This window comes from Muscardinus avellanarius (genome assembly GCF_963383645.1).
Source record: "Muscardinus avellanarius genome assembly, chromosome: 12".
Classification (NCBI taxonomy): domain Eukaryota; kingdom Metazoa; phylum Chordata; class Mammalia; order Rodentia; family Gliridae; genus Muscardinus; species Muscardinus avellanarius.
In genome coordinates, this window is record NC_137798.1 from 5,139,650 (window position 1) to 5,156,108 (window position 16,459).

Consider the following 16,459-nt stretch of genomic DNA (forward strand, 5'->3'; position numbering starts at 1 on the left):
TTGAAACAGGGTCTTCCTAAGTTGCCCAGGCTGGCCTCAAACTTGTGATCCTTCTTTTTCTCAAGTACTAGGATTACAGGGGTGCTCTACCAAGCCTGATCAATTAGGGGTGCTTTGTGGGTAGAAATTTTTTTAAATTATTTTACGTATTTTTTATAATTTATTTTTGTAGCACTGGAGATGGAACCCAGGGATATTCTACCTCTGAGCCATATTCCCAGCCCTATTTTATTCTTTTATTTTGAAACGGGGCCTCACTAAATTGCTGAGGCTGGCTGTGAACCCGAGATCTTCCTGTCTCAGCCTCCAAACTGGGATTACAAGCATGAGCCACCATGGCCGGCTGTGGGTGGAGATTCAGACCTGCAGTTCCTCTAATCACCAGGCCCAGAGAGCAGTCCTGGGCAGAACCTGGGGTTAGGCAGGGGCATTCGTTGATTTGACTCACTCCCCACAGACCCATGAGTAAGTATGCTCTGGGTTTCCAGACCCCCAGCCCCTCCTGGAGACGCCTTTTGAGTCGGCCAGGGCTGGGTCTTGGGTCCTAGGTGCAGCCCTGGGCTTCCCGTCAACATGGGAGTCACAGCTGGAGGCCTAAGGGCCTAAGGGCCTGCTACCCCCGCAGTCCCCGGCCGAGCTGGAATTCCTGTCCTTACCCTTACACAAAGAGGAGCCCCCAGTACTGAAGTCACCCCGCGGGCTGGGCTGGAAATCCCCCACTTCTTACCTTGGCCGCTTGAGGAAACTGCCTCCCGGCAGAGGGCTGCCTCCGCCAGGGACTTTTCTCCTGGGGATGACAGGGGATGCAGCGAGCTCCAGGGACCCCAGCCCCGCCAAGTTGCGTTTCAGCCAGCCTGGGTGTGGGGTGCGTGCCAGCCCCTCGAGAACACCCCCTTCCTCTCTCCAGCAGCAAGGTGCCGCCTGGAACCTAGGCAGATCCGAAAGGGGGTACGGAGCCGGGCGTGGTGGCGCACGCTAATAATCTCAGTATTTGGGAGGCTGAGAGGAGAGGATCGGGGCTCGCAGCCAGCCTCAGCTACTTAGTGAGGCCCTTTGCAACAGTGAGACCCTGCTTCAAAATAAAGAATAAAAAGTAGGTTTGTGGGTGTAAATCAGAGTTAGAATGCTACTGGGTTCAATCCCAGTACCCCCAAACAAAACAAAGCGGGGCACAGAAAAGGGAGGCCATGGGGACCAGAGCCCCACAGCGCCTGGAGCTCCCAGCCTCTGCTCACGCTCCCTTCCCCCACCCCAGCACCCAGTCCAAAAGGGGTTCCTGAGAGGGTGCAACGCCCTCCTCACTAACTTCTAGGGGGCGTCTTGCTTGTAGCCAAGCCATTTTGCTCTGGCTACATTCCTGGGCTCAAGCAATCCTCCTGCCTCAGTCTTTTGAGGGCTGGGGCTAGAGGCACCAACCACCACTAAGCTAACACTTAGTAACCACCATCACTAAGTTACAGAACACTGGCCTCAAACCTGCCATCCTCCTGTCTCAGCCTCCTGAGTACTGGGATGTACTTAACATGTGCTAGGATAACACCACCTAGGTGTTATCCTTAGCTAAATATTAATTATTATTTTTTTTTGTGTGTGTGTGTGTGGTACTTGGGGTGGAACCCAGGGGCTTTTCTACCCCCGGGCTATACTCCCAGACCTATTTTATATTTTATTTGGAAACAGGGTCTCACTAAGTTGCTGAGAGCCTCACTAAGTAGCTGAAGCTGGCTTTGAACCTGTGCGATCCTCCTGTTTCAGCCTCCCAAGAGCTTGGATTACAAGCGTGCGCCACCACGCCCAGCTTTAACTAAAATTAATTCTAAATAGAAAGTACCCCCTACACACCACCCCGATAGACGCTGTGCCGACTGTAGCACCCGCCCGCTGATAGCCGAGGGAAGGGGAGCCCCTCTTTGAGAGGACTGTTACACTGCAGGAGGATCCAGGCATGAGGGGCCACTAGCTCTCTTCATACATTGCAAACCACAGACAGCTCAGTAAGTCACAACCAAAGCTCTTCTATTTATTGTTAACTTGAAAAAACCATCACCTCGAGCAAGGTCCTGCTGCTTTAGAACGGTAATGCTGCAGGTCCCCCTTCTAAAGGTCCAGGCAAACTCTCCAGAGCCCTGTGGTAGTGTAGAAAGGGCTCCCAGTGTAGCCGGGCGTGGTGGCGCACGCTTGTAATCCCCGCGCTTGGGAGGCGGAGACAGGAGGATCGCGCAGGTTGGAAGCCAGCCGCGCTGGCTTAAGAGACCCTGTTTCCAAATAAAAAAGTATAAAATAGGTCTGGGAGTGTAGTCCGGAGGTAGAAGGGCTTCCAGGAACCCCAGAACCACCAAAAAAAAAAAAAAAAAAAAAAATGAAGATAGGGCTCCCAGTGTAGACAGTGGGGATTATCAAGGAAGAGCGTGTGTGCACACACATGTAGCAGAGGTCAGCGATGGCCTCTGCTTTCTGGTCTTTGGGTCTTGCAGGTTAACTAAGATACCTGCCATGAACCCTCCTGCCCAAGTGCGAGGAGCACCTGCATGGACTCAGGAAGTCCATCTGTGTCCTCACAACTTCACGCAGGCCTGCAGAGGTGAGTGAGCAGGGGTCAGTGTGGCCATGTTAGAGGTGGGGGCCAAGGGAGTGGCCCGAGGTCACAGAGCTTGGCAGAGCTGGGCCACCTGTGTGCTTTCACCCTTGCTAGGGTGCCCCTCCTCATGTTCTGCCACCCGTCCCGCGGAACTGCCTGATGGAGCTGGGCGTGGTGGCACACACCTGTAATCACAGTACTTAGGAGGCTGAGGCAGGAGGATCGCAGCTTCAAGGACAACCTCAGCAACTTAGCAATACCCTCAGCAACTTAGTGAGCCCCTGCTTCAAATAAAAAATAAAATATGGCTGGGGGTGGGGGGCTGCCATACCTCTCCAGCCAGAGATAGAATGCCTCTGGGTTTAATCCCTGGTACTTCCAAGAACAACAACAAAAAAAAAAACCTATTTGATGATTCAAAACTCTGAATGATTTGAACTTTGAATCTGAATGATTCAAAAACTCTGGAAAGAACTGTCTGATGGTTCAAAACTCTGATCTGGAAGAAATAGTCCCCAAGGCTACGGGAGCCCCACCTCACAGGCCTGGGGGCTGCCTGTCCTTCCCGCCCCACTAGAGAGCAGGCGAGCCCAGGACCCTCTCCCTCTCCCTGGACCTGTGGCCTAGTCTATCAGCAACAATCTTGGCAGGCAGTTACGGGAGGGCCTGACTCTGTGGCCAGGCCAGAGTTACCCCTGGCTCCAGAATGCCTGGCTGGCTCTGGGGCCAGGGCTTCCTCCTCCATTCAAAAGCCCAGCGAGGGTGGCAGAGGGGGAGGAGGATGAAGGGCGGGCTCACTCTCCAGCCCCCTCCCCCCTGACTGACAGCTGTAATCTGCTTGGGAAAATCTCTTTTTTTTTTTTCCGCACAGGAAAAAATATTAGTTGTCCCGATAACAAGGAAAACAAAATCCAGCGCAGGGCATCAGAGACTTCCTGAGGCGGGAAACAATGTCCAGGGACAGCTCACTGGAGAAGGTCCTGGCTGAGAGGCCGAGGGGGAGCCAGAGAGGACACTGGTCTCGTCCTATCCGGCCGGCGGGGGAGGGGGATGACAGATCGAGGAACTTGGAAAAAAGATTCCCCCCTCAAAACCTTGAAGTCTGGGCTGTTAAGCTACATCCGGGAAATGATTCAGGACAGGATCACGTCCCCACTCGGGGCCAGGCCCCTCCACTCAGGTGCTCAAAGCCCACCTCTCTTCCCTCCCAGCCCCAGCCTGCGCTCTCAGGGCCTGTCCCCAAACCCAGGCACCCCTTCCAGGGCCCGCATGGCTGGGGCCACGGGCACCCCTACCCCCGCTTCTGGCCCATCTGCCCACAGCTGCTTCCCTGGGTAACTTTCCACTGTGGGGGAGCGGGCCAGGAGGGGAGGGCCGCAGGATACAGTGGCACACGTCTATAATCCTGGTACTTGGGAGGCTGGGACTGGAGGATCATGGGTTTGAGGCCATGGGGTGGGTGCTAACTTCAAGAGACCCTGTTTCAAAATGGAAAAATAAAAAGGTCGGGAGTATAGCTTAGTGGTAGAATGGCCTGGGTTCTGGGGGAGAGGGGGGAAGGGGGGATTCTCCAAAGACCTCCTTCCTGGGCCAGGAGACCCTGAGGCACTCCAGCTACCAGGTCCAATGGATGGGTGTGGCCTCAGCATCAAGGGCCTGGGGAGGGAGGGAGAACAGGAGACCCTACCTGGGCCCTGCGCTCCTGGCCAGCACGGCTTCTCAAGCCTGGCAGCTCCCTGGGCCACCTGGGGTGCTTGCAGAAAATGCTGGAACCTCTAGGGAGCTGCTCAGGCCAAGGTGAGATGGTGCCCTCCAAAACTGCTGTCAGAACCAGCCCCTCAGATTCAGGTTGGAGCCCTCAGCCCGTGGTCCCGGAGGTGCCTGCAGAGTTCCCTGCCCCCCCGGCCAGCTGCCCAAGCCCAAGCAGGTTCTGGTTTACCTCTGCCCCTCCTCATGCTCCTTCTAACCCTTGGCAATGACGGGGGGGGGGGGGGGGGCTTTGTTCTCAGCCAACAGGACTGTGACCAGAAACCTCCATTTGATGGCCGCAGGCCAGCCACAGTCCCCACTCAACCTGCTCAGCTCCGGCCGCACAGCGCGGCCCGGCCAGCCCAGCGCGGCTTCCACGGCCTTCCAGGGAATGCCAGTGTTGTTCTCGAAGGACCCGGGGTCCCTTCCCCTGCAGCTCCCTCAGCCCTTGCTCTGCACGGGTTCAGGGCGCTTAGGGAGCTCAGGGCTCTGAGCACAGAAGCTTCCCAAAGCCTCCAGGGCTCTGACAGGTGCTGCTGAGGTGCCTTGCTGAATCCTCAACTTCGTGGTAAACTCTGCAAAATCAGAGCTGACTTCTGGTTGTGTGTGTGTGTGTGTGTGTGTGTGTGTGTGTGTGTGTGTGTGTGTGTGTTACCAGGATTAAACCCAGGGGCATTCTACCTCCGAGCTACACCCCAGCCCTATTTTTTTATTCTTTAGTTTGAAACAGGGTCTCACTGAGTTGCAAAGGGCCTCACTAAGCAGCTGAGGCTGTGCCAACCGGTGATCCTGTCTCAGCCTCCCGAATGCTGGGATTACAAGCCTGCGGCACCACGCCCGGCTCTTTTTTTTTTTTTTAAACAGGGTCTTGCTAGGTTCCTGAGTCTTGTTGTGTTGCAGAGGCTGTTCTTGAACCTATGAGCCTCCTGTCTCAGTCTTCCAAGTACTAGGTTACAGATGAGCACCATTATACCCAGCTCTTGTGTGTGTGTGTGTGTGTTACTAGGGATTGAACCCAGGGGCATTCTACCTCCAAGCTACACCCCTAGACTTCTGTTGTTGTTGTTTTGAAACAGGGTCTTATTAGGTTGCTCTGGGCTACACTCCCAGTCCTATTTTATTCTTTGTTGGAAGCAGGCTTTCACTAAGTTGCAAAGAGCCTCACTGAGTTGCTCAGGCTGGCTTCCAACCTGCAATCCTCCTGGCTCAGCCTCCCAAGTACGAGTTACACGTGTGCACCACCGCGCCTGGCCTCTGGTTCGCTATGGTTGTTCATGAGCATGTGCCAGTCCTGGGTGGGCCCTCTGATCACCTGCTAAGTCTGTGAGGGATACGCACATGGAGAGAGTCATGTTCCTGCTCTCAAAGGCCTTCCCAGGAGAAATGGAAGGACCATGACAGCTGTCACAAAGCAGTGCCGTTGGCACCCCAGAAACTTCCCAGGAGCACCTTTATTCTCAGCATAATGTAGAGAATGTTGCAACTACTCCGTAAATGTTTGTCCAATGAGTATTTGTTTGAATGGACCACGATTCGTCTCTTCCCTGGTATAGATACAGAGAGACGTCTCGGGAGTCAGGGCAGGTGAGGTTCCAGTTGGAGCAAACGCGGAGGGGAGGGAGAATAGAATGAACCAGGGCCTAGCGCTGGGCCAAAAAGAACTCATTAAGCTTCCCTTTGGCTCCCGACCAGGCTTCTGGCATCTGAGGGGCCTTGCGAGTGCCCGGGGTTTGTCCGGAGGGCCTGTGCCCTCTTCTGCCCAAATGGTCCTGCCCACATGGAGGATAACCAGAGAGCCTGAGAGGCAGGGCCGCAGCCAGCTCCTTCTCCCCCAGGGCGCTTCTTTCTCTTGGTCTGAGATGACTGGGGGACCTCCCTTTTCCCTCGGGAGGAGTCCAACCCAGCCCCCAGCCCCATTACAGTGTTTTCTAAACAGGTGGAAAATGCTAAGGACAAGGACCACCTGGCAGTGGGGAGTGGAAGCCCAGTGCTCGTCTCTGGGGCGCCTGTGTCCCCGGAGCGCAGGCCTGACCCTTGGCCTGGGCAGTAGAGCAGGCCTCCAGAGCTTGGCGCGAGGGGCTGCTGGGGGAGGGGTCCTATCCCAGCTGCCTAGCTGTGGGTACTAACAGGCCGCGCCGGGGGCAGCAGAGACGGGGGCACCACCACCTGCTTTTCCTTGTTTTGTTTTCAGGGCACTAATTACTGTGCTGAGCTCCGAGCTGCCTAATGAGGCCGTTTGGATTTCCTGTTCTTCTGGCTTCCCAAGACCCTTAAAGGGCCAGCATCGCACGGAAAACGTGCCCTGGCCGGGACACTGACCGCTCTGGGGTGGGGTGCGCAAAGGGGCTCTTCCTGGGCTCATCCTGCAGGCCAGAGCACCAGTGCCCCAGTGCACTGCTCCAACTCCCCACGAGTGCCCACTCACAAGTGCCCACGCCGGAAGCAGGAGCGCTGAACCCTGGGCCCTGGCCGGGGTGCAGGATGGAGAGGAGGCGGCCAGGAGGCCGGGGCTGAGGAGGAAAGGCTGGTGATGTCACCAGTACCCAGACTGTGAGAACCACTGCAGCACCGGGCAGGAGGGAAATGCTGTGACGTCCTGCCCCCCTCCGCTGGAAAATAAACACTTGTTGTCTGAGCAGCCAGCACCACTTCCGAAGGCCAGAGGCCCAGCAACAGGCCTAAGCCCCACAAAGCCTGACCTGGCCTCCAGCACACACCACCCTCCAGGCTCCTGGCTCCCGTCCTGCTGCACCCTGGGGCTCCTGAGCTTGTGGAGGAGCTGGGCATGGCCCGGGATGCCCAGGAGTCCACTCCAGGCTGCTGTAGGCCACCTGGGTGGGCAGGGCAGAGGGGCACGCCACCCTGGCCTACCCGAGGCACCCTCCCTCACATCCGAAGTACCTACCCCAGCTGGCCCTCGGGCTGTGGACACCCAGGTTAAGGTTCCCTGGGTGCCGAGGAGGCCCGGCCTGCACGCCCTCCCCCATAGACAGGGTGACGACATTGTTGTTCTTACCCGGGGCCTTCCGCCTGGAGTTCCGGCTCCGCTAAGTGGTGGGAATGAGGGGCTACAGGACAAAGCCAGCCTGGTTCCCGCAGCCACCGCAGAATGGACGGAATCCCCATTGTGTGTGGGCTCCCTGTGCCCGCCCGCCCTTACCCTTACAGGACATGCCAACAAACAGCTCATTGAGCCTGGGGAGGGGCCCCCGGAGACAACAATGTCCCCCAGCTTGGCCAGGTCGGTGAGCTCAGCTGGGGGGTGGGGGCCGCCATGGAAGCCAAAGGGCGATGATCTCAGCCTGAGGAGGGCTGGTCCCTGGGACTGACTGACCGGAGCCTGGCCTCCCGGTGAGGCTGAGAAGAGCTGACCTGGGACACCCTGCCCTGGCCGCCCACCCCCACCAAGCTGGGACTGCCCCTCCGCCCTAGTGCCAAGCAGGTGCAGCAGGCAGGCCCAGGGACCCAGCAGGGCCATCCCAGACCCAAGAGGCTGGCGGGCCCTTCTTTTGGTGGTACCAATCCAGAACTCCTCAAGAACACCCAGACTAGCCAGGTGAGGTGGCACATGCTTGTAATCCCAGCATTTGGGAGACAGGAAGATTGCCGTTCACGGCCAGCCTCAGCTACTTAGTGAGTCCCCTTGCAACTCAGTGAGACACTGTTTCAAAATAAAGAATATAAAAATAGGGCTGGGGGTGTAGCTCAGAGGAAGAATGCCCCTGGGTTCCATCCATAGTACTGCAAAAAAGAAAAAAAAAAAATTCAGAATAAACAGCCTCCCAAACGACTGGACTTTCAGAACAAGAGGATGCAACACACACACACACACACACACACACACACACACACACACACACACACACAGTGTCACTACTGATTGAACCCAGGGGCCTCACGCATGCTAAGCAAGCACTCTACCTCTAAGCTACATCCCTAGCCCAAGAACATATTTCCTACGATCAGAACCATCTAAAATAAAGGTCATGGGGGCAGTCTGAGGGGAGGGAAGAGTTCTGTCCCAGTGGAACTCATGCCCTCACTTATAAAGTATAGAATTGGCCCTTGAGAGCTTGCTTACTTTGAGTTCATATCCAAAAGCTTCTAGATATTGGGTCCTACGTCATTTTCCCAAGATATCTCTGGACTCCCTTTTTGGGTTCCCGGCCAGATTCAAGGCTTTCTCTGCGAGGCAAGTGCGGGCCCCAGGCAGGGCCTCAGACCTCTGAGAGGCGCAGGAGGAGGTGGGCAGGCTGGCCAGGACAGCCCATGACCAAAGCTGCCCCACCCTCAGCACAGGAGCCCAGGATGCTGGTCTCATGTTTGCAGAGGTCTATCTGGAAAGCAGAGGGTTGGAAGAGGAAACAGCTGCCAACATGGAAAGCGTGGGGCCTCTAGCATTCTCGGGAGCCAGCCATCCACCCGGGAAGCTGCCAATTCAGGGACAAGACCTGGGCATCAGGGCACGCTTGGCCACCAGCCACAGACGCAGAAAAGTGCTTGGCTACTTCTGGCCTCTCTGCACCTCCCTGCCCCAGAATCACAGGCTCCCGCTGCCTCGGTCAAGTCCAGGTTCACCTGTCTGGTAGACTTCCATCCCTAGCTCTGTGCTCACCCTGGTTACCTGCACGGGAAGTCTCTGCCCCAGTTATATATTTCATTTGCATCCGGATCCCATGCCCCCTGTCAAGGGCGCCCCCTCCTCTTTCTCTAAGTCCTTTTCTCTTCCCAGGCCCATTGCAATCCCTCCTTCCTGAGTCCTCCTCTGACGCCCACAGACCATCCCACCATCCCACTCTTTTTTTTTTTTTTTTTTTTTTTGCGTATCTGAGGATGGAACCCAGGGGCATTCGACCTCCGAGCTACACCCCAGCCCTATTTTTTTTTCCTTTATTTCGAAACAGGGTCTCACTGAGTTGCAGAGGGCCTCACTAAGTAGCTGAGGCTGTCCGTGAACCGCGATCCTCCAGTCTCAGCCTCCCGAATGCTGGGATGACAAGCATGCGCCACCATGCCAGGCTGTCTCTCTGTCTCTGTCTCTTTTTATTTTTATACTGGCAATTCTACCTCCACGCTATACTCTCAGCCCTTTGTGGTTTTTATTTTGAAACAAGGTCTGGCTAAGTTGCTGGGCCGACTAAATTGTTGAGTTCGGCCTCGAAGCTGTGATCCTCCTATTTCAGCCTTCTAAGTATTGAGATTACAGGTGTCCGCCGCTGTGCCCAACCATCCCTCTCTTTTCCATGTGCCTCCATCTCAGCTCTATGTCTTGGGCAACAAGAGCAGAAGCATATGCTCCTCTCCGGCCCGAATAACCTGGGCTCAGGGCTAGGCACATGGTGGACCTCACCCACAACCGGGTGACTGCTGGGCCCAAATTCCTGTACGTGCACAGGCAGGCTGTTTTGTCTTGTGGTGTTGGGGGTCAAGCCTAGGGCCCAGTACATGCTAAGCACGCATTTTACCACTGAGCCACATCCCGCACCTTGGTGGCAGTTTTGATGGACTTGGCCCAGGTCTGCTCAGCTTCCTCCTCACTTGGAGGACTGTGGTAACGGGGGCAGGGGATCAAGCTCCCCGTGAGAGGAGGGGAAGTGGGCAGGGAAGTCAGCCACAGGGCATCCCAGGGATCTCAGCAGCCACAATGACTGGAATGCAGGGAGATCCACACGTTCCCAGCAGGACTCAGGAGACAGGGCAAAGGCTGGGGATGGAGCTCAGGTGGTGGAGTGCCTTCCTAGCCTTGCGAGGTCTGGGTTGCCCAGTGCTGGGGGAAAAAAAAAAAAGGGAAAGAAAAAGGAAAAGAAAAGAAAAGTCGAGGGAAATAGGCACTAAAGTGTTGAAGCTTGTCTGTTTCACAGGGTGTAATGACACACCTGTAAGCCTAGTACTTGAGAGGCTGAGACAGGATTATTGCAAGTTCAAGGCCAGCCTTGGCCACATAGCAATATAATGAGACCCTGTTTCAAAATAGAAAGTAAAAAGGGCTGGGGGTGTAGTTCGGAGACAGAATGCCACTGGGTTCAATTCCCAGTACCAAAAGGAGGTGAAGAATCTTCCTTCCTTACTTCCTTCCTTCCTTCTTCTCTCCTCTCCCCTTCCTTCCTCCCTCCCCTCCCCTCCCTTCTCTTTCTTTCTTTCTCTCTTTCTTTCCCCTTTCTTTCTTTCTTTCTTTCTTTCTTTCTTTCTTTCTTTCTTTCTCTTTCTTTCTTTCTTTCTTTCTTTCTTTCTGTTTTTTAGAATCCAGAGGCATTTTACCTTGCGGTACTGGGGATGGAACCCAGGGTCATTCTACCTCTGAGCTACATCCCCAGCTCTATTTTTTATCCTTCCTTCCTTCCTTCCTTCCTTCCTTCCTTCCTTCCTTCCTTCCTTTCTTTTTTTGGTGGTACTGGGGTTCCTGAAAACCCTTCTACTTCCGGGCTACACTTCCAGACCCATTTTTTTTTTATATTTTTATTTGGAAACAGGGTCTCTTAAGCCAGTGCGGCTGGCTTCGAACCTGTGCGATCCTCCTGTCTCCGCCTCCCAAGCGCAGGGATTACAAGTGTGCTCACCACGCCTGGCTTATTCTTCATTTTGAAACAGGGTGTCATTGAGTTGCAAAGTGCCTAAGTAATAGCTGAGGCTGTCTGAGAACCTCAATCTTTCTGTCTCAGCCTCCCAAGTACTAGGATTATAGCCGAGCACTACCACATCTGACTTAATCTTTTATTTAAAGACAGAATGAGCTGGGGATGGTGGCGCATGCTTGTAAGCCCAGCATTAGGGAGGCTGAGACTAGAGGATTTTGCAGTTAGTGGACAGCCTCAGCTACTTAGTGAGACCCCCTTTTAAAATAAAGAATAAAAAATAGGGCAGGGGGTGTAGCTCGGAGGTCAAATGCCCCTGAGTTCTATCTCCAGACCTGCAAATAAAAAAAAATAAAAAAAGACAGAGTGTCAGTAACTTACCCAGGCTGGCTTCAAACTTATGATCCTCCTTTAGCCTCCAGGATCACAGGTGAGGCAGAAGTCAGAGCACTTGAGTGAAGCTTTTCTTTCGTCCTTCTTCTCCCTTTTATTTTTTTATACTGGGGATTAAATCCAGGGGCATATTGAATCTAGAGGTCTTCTATCTCTGAGCTACACCCCGGGCCCTATTTTATTAAAATCGGCTCTCACTAAGTTTCTGGGGACCTCCCTAAATTGTGGAAGCTGGTCTTGAAACTGCAGCCCTCCTGTCTCAGCCTCTCCAAGTACTGGGGTTACAGGCATGTGCCACCATGCCCATCTCGAGCTTGTCTATTTCTAGATGTACAGTTAGAAGCCGGGTATGGTGGCACATGCTTGTAATCCCAGTACTTGGGAGACTGAGACAGGGGATCGCAGGTTTGTGGCCAGCCTCGGCCACTTAGTGAGACCTTGTTTCAAAACAAAAATAAAAAAGGGCTGGGGGTGTAGCTCGGAGGTAGAATGCCCCTGGGTTCAATCCTCAATACCTAAATAAATAAATAAATAAATAAACAAACAAACAGTTAGCTGAGGCTGTTGCTGGAACCCTGGTGCTGGGGACCCTGACCATTTACTGTTGCTCGGGCATTCTCCCTGAGCTCCTAGTATTAAGTCCAGCCTGCTTCTTTGCTGCAGAGTTCATGAGGCTGGGCAGCTTCACCGGGCTTGATCCCTGAGAGGCTAAATGCAGGAGAGACAAAGGGACATTGGCGCAGAGTGGCCTAAACTCCTGGGGACTAAAGGGGCTCAGTTTTGGGTGCCTCGAGGCCTCTCTGGACTTCTTCCTGTGGACCGTCTAGATGAGGAGAAATGTCTGGGCCGCAGGCAAGACAAGTTATTCATTAGCAAACATTGGCGCGCAAATGTCATCAACTCCAGGGGAGAGTCCAGCTTGGATTAACCGCTGGGATACACAGCGTCGACACTGCCACAGGAAGTCCTCCCGTATGTGTAACCTCAACCCTTCCTGCCACCACTGAAGCCCGTTTCCTCTCATTCTGACTGCGGTGGGGGAATTAGACAGCTAGTCACCGTCCCCTATTTAAGACCCATCACCTACTTGACCATGGCAGTCAGATTCCGCCTTAGCCTTCCTCAAGGAACAGGGGCCTGTCTGCTCGGGCAGCTGTTCACAGAGTTGGCACCTGTCCCCAGTTTCTTTCTCTGTGCAGGAGAGTATTTGAAACAGTACTTCCTGGTTCAGGTCTAACCTTTCCTTCCAGGGAGACTCCGGAGGACTGGGGCCAACTTGTGTCACCCCCACCCCCAGGTTCCTGGCCCTACCCCCGCCTCTTGCTTCCCTCCAGGCCTGGGTGGCAGCCGGGGTCAGAGCTCAGAGGTTGTGTGGGGAAGCGAGGAAAGGTCAGAGGTGCTTCCAGGAGATAGATGCGTCGTTGCCGGCCTGCGGGCATGTGATGAGCCTGCTCACTCGTGGAAGGCCAGAGGCAGAAGAGTGGAGTGAGGACTGAGGGGGAAGGCGGGGCTGGGGACTCCCCCCCAGCAAAGGTCACAGAGGAGAGAGATTTCATAGATGAGTGACCTCTGCTGGGGCAGGGGCCAGGGGAAGGGCCGCAGGCAGGGCAGTGGGTGAGCAGGTGATAAAGCTTCTCCAGGAAAGAAGGCTCTCTCCACAGGCAAGCCTCTGACGCTCGCCCGCACAAATTCTCTCCTGGCCCAGTGACTCCCAGCGACACCTTTCCCCTGTATCCTGTTGGGCTCCTCAGCGAGTCCTCTCCTGGTTCTGAGGGATCCAGCTCCAGGGCAGGCTGCCCCAGGGCCTCCCCTGACCTGGGGCTCTCAGCAGCAGAGGTCGGGGCCCTTGCTCCCTCCCCTCAGCCTCCCCCTGGCTGGGGCGGGGGTGGACAGGAAGGCGCTAGGGGAAGCCAGGGGCTCTGGGAAAGTTGTCCTGAAGGCTGCCCTAAACCCCGGCCTTCTCTGTGGCTGGAAATACCCATGCGTGGCTCCTGGCCCTTGCCTGCCAGGCTTCCCCTGGGTCTGCAGATGAAGCTGGGGCAGCTACTGGCTCACCATCAAATAAGCCTTTGCAGCCAGGCCCGTCTCCACCTGTGCAGCTCCCAGGCCTTCACTTTGCTCTGCCTCTCCCAGACCCGAGCAGGGCGTCGACCCACCGCGAGGCACAGGTTAAAGAGCCTTCCAAGGCCAGGCGTGGTGGCACACGCTTGTAATCCAGAAGTCATCCTCGGTGACCTGGCAAGGCTCTCAACAACCTGGTAAGACCCTGTTTCCAAATAAGAAATAAAATGAGCTTGGGGGTGTAGCCTGGAGGTAGAATGCCTCCCCCAGAACGACAAAAAAAGAAAAAGAAACACCTTCCTGAACCCTCATCTTGTCCTTGCTTGGGCCCTCCGTCTCCCCAGGCCAAAGCTGTAATTGAGGAGAGGGCCCAGCCCTCACCAGTTCCTCCAGTTCTAGGCACCACCTCCAGGGATCCTCAGAGAAGGCCCAGATGTGGTGTGCCTCTCCGACCCGCGCCTAGGGGTCCCATCTACTTGCACCTGGTTTTCTTGGCACATCTGGGTCACCAGTTCGTGAGCCATCAGCCAGTGAGTAGCCCAGCCCACTTGTGCCCTCTTGGTGACCTGGGGAGGGCTCGGCCTCCCTGAGCTGCCATTCAGACAGCTCTTCCTCCCTCCCGCAGCCCACCGCTCTGGAATACCCCCACAGAGGAGCAGGGCCCATTTGAGACGTACACTTAGCCTCGGCAGGAGCATCACCACCAAACCTTCGCCTGTCTCCAAAGCCACTCCCTAAACCCCAGCCGCATCTCTGCATCCCCCGGGGCCAGAGCTGTGTCTGTCCTCAGGCAGTTCCGGCGCCCACTTTCCTCTCCCTCCCCACGCCCTGCTCCTCACGCCTAGTCCCTTAGGAGCTTCTGCCTTTCTTTCTTCCTGGAACCCATCTGCAGCCAGGGATTGTCCTTCCACTCCAAGTCGGCCCCTGGCTTCTGCCTGTCACCTAGAGGAAAAGAAATCAATTGCTTATTGGGTCCCGCAAACCGGTAAACTGCTCTGGTCCCTCAGCCCCCTTCCAGATCACTATGATTACATCCCCATTGCTCCGAGGAGAAGACTGAGGGCAGAGTTGTAAAGTTACAAGCCCGAGAGCTCGGCAGCCAGGTCCCTGTCTCTGCTCAGCCTTGCGCAGGTCCCTCCGTGCCCAGACCTTCCTTCTCAGGGCCTGGCAGCCTGTTCCTTCCTGGACCCCAGGGGTCCTCAAGGCCGCCAAGTCATCCCTCCCTTGGGCAGCCTGAGGCCCGTCCTCGGGGAGCGCACTGAGCCCGCGGGCAAAGCCCCACAGCAGCGGCTCCTCTCCCAGGCCTGCGGGGCGCCGCCTGCTGAGCGGGAATCCAGGCCCTCACCTCTGGCGCCCCTTGGGGGGGGGCGAGGGCGGAGGTGGCTCTGCGGCGGCATCTGTCCCAGGCGGGCGGGAAGCTGCTGCATTAAATTGTAAAATCGATTTATTGACCGGCAGGTGCGAGCAGCGGCAGATGGAGAGCAGCGCTGCCCGGGCGCATCTGCGGGGAGCGGCGCATCGATCCCGGCCCCCCCGAAGCCGGCGTCCCGGTCCCCTCCCGGCGCACCCCCAGAGGCAGGGCCAAGGTCCGGGCAGCCGGCGGCGCCGGGGCTGGGGGCGGCCGGGCCCCTCCCGCGCCGGCGCCCCTCGCCGGGCGCTGCCAGCGCCGCTGCCCCACTTGGCACGCGGCGGGCCGGGCGACGCGTGGCAGCGCCCCGCGGCAGATGAGGCACGCGCCGGCCTCATTTCAATGTGAATGGGTCGGATGGAGCGGCCATGTGGCAGCAACAGTTTGCAAATCTCCGCGCCTTCTGTGCAGCTCCGGCGCTCCCCGCACGCGGCCTCTCCACCGCAGACACCGCGGCGGCGCCCCCAGGCTGCAGCGCCCCGCCCCGGCCAGGCCTGCGCCCCCTGCCCCCCGCCGGCCCAGACCCCCGAGCTCCCACCGCGAGGGAGAGGCGGCCGGGGAGGCCGGGGCTGCGCCGAGCCAGGCTCCCGGGCCACGGCGAGCCCACCGCGCAAGGCCCCAAGCGCAGGTCCTCCTGCAGGGGTGGGGGTGACATTCGCAGTGGCCGGGGGAAGGGACAAGGCACGCCGAAACTAAAGGCCTCGGAAGGCGGAGGCTGCGGACTTTGAAGGCCAGGCCTCCACCCGGCTTCCCACCCTGCGCACTGTGGGCCTAGGAAAACTCGCAGTGGGTGGGAGACCAGGTCCCCTGGGTCCATGCCGGCTCCCAGGGCGTCCTCAAAAGCGACACCAAGAGTATGGTCAGCAGACTTGGACCGAAGCACCCAGTCCAGGTGACCTGAGGCTTCCCATAATAGCTCACAGCCTCCTGTGGCTTTGAACACCAGGGCACGTGTGGTGTTCTTTGCCCCAAGTGGCACAGGGGAGAAGAGAGGAGCCCCAGGGTGCTGGCAACAAGAAACCCCGGGGCCCCTGCGCTGTGTTCTCTGCCCCCAGCGTGGCCCTCTCCGGCCCGGCAACGCGGGCAAAGCTGGAACCTGGCAGGCGGGGCATAGGCACCCAGGGCCACGGGTGGTGTCTTGGCCAGGCGATGCGCTGCAGGGGCAGCGCCCCAAGCTAATAGGTGCTCTTGGAGAAGGGGGGATGTAAGGTTTCCTTCCCGTTGGGAGGCTTTCTGGCTCTCTAGGACCCCCTGCTTGCACTGCCCAGTTCTGAGGGTTATAATGATCCCAACCTTTGCTCGGTCCTTGACCATTTGCAAAGTGCTTTAGGGCGCGTTAGTCCCGCGTGTGCGCGGGGAGACGAGTCCAGGTCTACCAGAGTCGATGGCGATGGCTCCTGTGGGAAGAGCTGGATCCCCTGGGGGTCAGGCAGGTGCCAGCATTTCATGGACTCCCAGGCCAGGATTTGGGGATGGGAGCGGACAGAGCTAGGAGGGGCAGCTGCCAGCCCGGCGAGAGGGAGCAGCACCCTCTGGCATCCGAGGCAGGCCCAGAGGCCTACGGAGTGTGTGCAGAGAGGAGCTGGACCCCACTTGGCAGGGCCGCCGGGAGGCACGCTCCGGGCCCCCCCTCGGGCCTGGGACTCCGCCTGCCCATAACCTACATTAACTCTCGGAGCAGCCTGGGCCCATCTGCCG